This window comes from Chamaea fasciata, unplaced genomic scaffold, assembly GCF_029207755.1.
Source record: "Chamaea fasciata isolate MVZ Bird 193981 ecotype frontalis unplaced genomic scaffold, bChaFas1.0.hap1 SCAF_3, whole genome shotgun sequence".
NCBI classification, from domain to species: Eukaryota; Metazoa; Chordata; class Aves; order Passeriformes; family Sylviidae; genus Chamaea; species Chamaea fasciata.
In genome coordinates, this window is record NW_027094088.1 from 79387380 (window position 1) to 79391848 (window position 4469).

The window sequence follows — 4469 nt, forward strand, 5'->3', positions numbered from 1 at the left end:
TAAAATATTTTAGGTGAAATATCATGCTATAGATTTGTTAAGAGAAATGCCAAATTTGATAGGCTCGAAGGCTAGTAGTATGGCAAATCTCTTCATCACTAACAATTCCAGGTCTTGCCAGAAATAACTGCTGTGCAAAGGGAGAACACTCTTAGATATGTTAAAATTAGCTAGAATAGAGTGTCTCCTAATCAAATTTTGTGCAGAATTTCCAAATGATGTATAGTTGTTTGTGTTGTAGATAACGCTCCAGTGGGGACTACGCTAAAATCCCTGAAAACTCATATTATGCAAGACCTCTGGCTGAACTTTAACTCTATGCTTAGAAGTGAGAAGTTGGTGCTATAAGCCACCCAGTTCTCCATTAAATGCTGTAAATTTAATTGTACATTTAGCTAACAAAGATCAACTTAGATTAAATGAGCAATAAATTCCCAGCTCTACAAAATGAAACCAATGACATTTCAGAGTAGCATAATCTGCATTTGAGGCCACCCTCAGAGGTGAAAAAGATGGCAGAAAAGGGACAAAATGATCATCTAAGCATTGGTAAGATTCTAGTACTCTTTGCCTTTGCCTGCAACAGATGTTTCTGTGAGCTGGTCAGTCATATCATAGAAGCTATAAAATAAAGACAGAAGGCTTAACAAATAATTGGCACAGACCCAACCCTTATATCAGCTCCAAGCAGTATGAGAAATTATGCTACTTTGAGGGCAACTATAAGCAAAATCTATTTGGATGGAGTATACCTATTGAGTTTTGGCTGATTGCTGTTTGAACTCCCCCTGCTTACAAGTCCATTAGAGAGTTTAAACTTAAAAAAAATTGCATAGCATTGCTACGGACTCTGCATGTAGTTATCCTGTTGAAATGTTTATAAAAAGTTATAAGCGACATATGAGTTTTTAATTTATTTCCATTTATAATATCCTCCACTGGAAAATGTCAGTGCATCCACACAATGCACTTGTAGTGCCATTCCAAACCTCTGCAATTCTCTGTAATGGAAAGTTAGAGGCTGGAGCAAACACCTCCATAGCTGAATGTTTGTACAAAACACCCTTTATCTTATTTGTTCTTTTCTGAGATCTACAAAGCCTGTTTCACTGTGCTCATATTCAGTCCTGGCTCATTTCTATTCTCAGACTGAACAAAGCAGACTCTTCAGATTAGAAATTTCAGAGATTACTGTAATGGAGATCTATATGAAAGGTTTCACAGTTGGATCTAAGATGACTTGTACTGATTTCCTCCAGATGTCTGGTCATCTGGAGAAGGAGAAATATCAAAGGTCTCCCCATGCATTTCAAAATGTATCTTTTCCTTCTGCTGAAAGAGGCCCTAGTACCCAGTAATGCTGCCATTGCAGGGGAAGCCCCTTCTGCTGTCTGATGGAGTTATTCCTTCAAGGAGCTCACTGATCTCATAGTTTTAAATTATAAAGGTGACCTGGGGCTTAATGCCATGCCCATGTTCAACCCTCTACACACCCCACACTCAAGCTGATGTCAATTTTGTACCATGTTTGCATCCAGCGGGCATCCCCTCACCATGGTCACACAGGGAAAGAGTCTCTAGACACACAGAAAAAGAACGAAGGTTTGAATATCAACCCCATTATAAAAGAAACCCTATTCAACTTTTTGAGTGCCCATATCATGATTTTTTTCTCTGAATGAGAGCCATCGGTCTTCAAAATGGGGATTTAACACAACAGCAATGAAGAGCTTCTGTGTCCTGAAGACTGCAGCTACTCTCTCCTGAAACAATAAAGGGATCTCAAGGGCTTCCTTCCTGTGAACTGATCCTTTCATTCACTATTGCTTTTGTTCTTAACTATTTAATAGATAGTGTTTGCTGTTAGATTTTACTGTTGATATTGTGCTTTTATTTTAAAGTGCCCAAGAACCCTTATGACAACTGCATTTTTCCAGGTCAGTACAGCTACCAAAACAGTAGATAAAATAGCCCTTGTTGTCAAGAGATCCTACTGTGGAAGTAGCTTATTAGGGGAGGTGAAAGCTAAACCTCTGTCTAGCCACTTGTCACCTTGAGCACATGTGCAAGATTTCTTCTCTTTCAAAATCTGAACATATGAAACTTCAGGTCTGTAGAACAAGAGAACAGAGGTTGGTGACAGGCAGTTGCCAACTGATATGTTAGTCAAGACCTGTACCTGCAGCAAGGGAAGAAAAAGACACCATGAGACATATTGTCTTGTCACTGTCCTTTCATACCAGAAGACTCTGAGAGGTTACAGAGGTGGATGATAACAGATAAAGAGCAGATAAACAGAGAAGAGCCACAAATGCACAGTGATGGTGAATGCAACAGTTGCTAACACCTCCATATAATTCTGTTCAACAGGGCCATGGATGATAAGGCCAGAAAAAGTTGTTTTATACACAGGTTCCGTGTTCTTCTGCATAACATCTGACAAAGAGCTTCGAATTCAGCCCTGACATAAGTGACTAAAATAACTGGATGGGTCAGCAATGTGGCTTCTACAAATTCATCAGAGATTTCTTGTTACCACAGCAAAAGGATGGTAAGATTAAACCAAGTGTATGGTGGCACTTGAAGTGTGGGTTAAGAATCCTCACTGTAGGTCCAAAGGTATGTGGCAAGACTGGCTACAGATTTGTAACCAATCCCACCATGAGTCATTCCTGCTCTAAATCAGTTCCTGCTCATCAGGTTTGGAAAATCAAAGATAGTGGCATGGGATACAATGGACATGCTAGTGTCCTGTTGGCCAGAGAAAACAAGGTTCCAGGTTCCAGTCTGACCTGTCAAGACAGGCAGTCTCAGATGTTCCTGAATTCTGGGTAGGTAAAACTGATTTTGAACATTTCCAAATTGCCTTAAATACCAGGTGTGTGATCTACTACAACTGCATCATATTTCAAAGAGCATCAATGCAAAATATTTTTAGTGCTACACCATCAAAGAGTTCTAGCTGTTCTCAAAGAATTTGTATTTATGCCCTGAAATAAACAAAAAAATATTTTAAAAGAAAGGGTATGTTAAATATAAACGTTATCATCTCCTTTTGATTATTGCATTGCTCCATGAGTATACAATATCAAATATATTACTTTCCTACAAATGCCTGGAAAAGGAGGAGTTAATGCATCATGGAAAATAACTTTGTGTGAAAGACATTTATTTTATGAATCTGGCTCTAAAATTCTCTCTCTAGTTTTAAAATTACTATCACAGCCATATTGTGCATCAAAAAGATCCCACTTAGCAGAACATATGATCTCAAAAATGAATATCTGTTAGATTGTTCATACAGAGTGCTTTGAGAAATAATTTCTCACAGATGGAAAGCTATAAAAACAGTGTTCTGCTATCTCGTAGTTTGAACCACAATCTCAGAACATATGAAATATCGATATTGAATCAAGCTGTACCTGGTTCTGCTTGAATGAGTTCTTCCAAGTTCTTGACCTCTGTTCTAGCATTGTTTCATTTTAAGCTGGAGTCCAATGGGAAAAAAACCCCAAAACCTGTACAAAACACACACAAAACCCCCCCATCTTCAACCTTTTCTCCATGAGTAGAGGCTAATCAGAAATGACATAGTGTTTTCTAATAAGCCTATTTGATATTATATACTGCCTTGAAGAGTGTAGTTATAATAAAGAAATGGTGTTAACGGATCACACACATGAACATTTACTTGGTGTGAAGTGTTTTCACTGGTCTCCCTACAGAATAGATATGTCTTGACAAAGAGAGATGTCATAGAGAGCACTGCTGACATTTTTAGATGATGGAATAATGAAAATAAATGTTCCTTACTGCTGACTTTTTCTGGAGATGATTCTCTATTGACAGAACTATTCTCAGTGAAAAGTTCTAACATCATCAGTAGAGAAGTCTGTCTGTGAATTGCAAATTTTTCTCTTGGAGTCTTCTCTCTTCATTCAGCAGTTCAGACATGGCACAGTTTTCAGAGTGTACTGCAAGGATGCTTTCAAGCACATTGCCTTTAAATCCACACCAAAAGTACCAGTGTAACCATTTCCTGGAAAGTTTCAGTGCTCTCTCCAGGTGTTCCTAACTTTCTTAATAACAGTAATTCACAGTGTCAGGGTCCCATTAGTTACCAGATGGATCATTTAACCACTCACAGAAGATATCCAGCATCTGCTCAAATGTTCTGTTTCCCGATCAGAGTCTGCTGCCTTTTGATCTTGAGCAGCAGTTTGACTGTGACTTCTTGTGAACAACAGCCCAAGCGCTGATATCTAACACCTCAAAGTCCACTCCTAAGCTAACAGAGACCCTGGACAAGCAGCTGGAGGAACAGAGAGTCAGTGGTCAGAAAATTCCGCTCTTTAGCACAGATTTTACTCAGTCATTATACCCTGCTCTTTTCCCCCTTTTTTTTTCTTTTTCTTTTTTTCTTTTAGTTTTTCTTTTTTCCTTTTTCTTCTCTTTTTCCTTCCCCCCCC

At 38.6% G+C, this 4469-nt stretch overlaps 1 long non-coding RNA gene across 1 annotated transcript; it reads right to left on the reverse strand.

Annotated features, from left to right (window-relative positions):
* Positions 1–1399: 1399 nt before the first annotated feature.
* Positions 1400–4027, reverse strand: LOC136287802 (uncharacterized). Its single transcript, XR_010720345.1, has 3 exons — positions 3814–4027; positions 3423–3518; positions 1400–2179 (listed from the first exon to the last, which is right to left on the reverse strand). It is a non-coding gene; the product is annotated as an uncharacterized lncRNA (long non-coding RNA).
* Between the last annotated feature and the right edge of the window lie 442 nt (positions 4028–4469).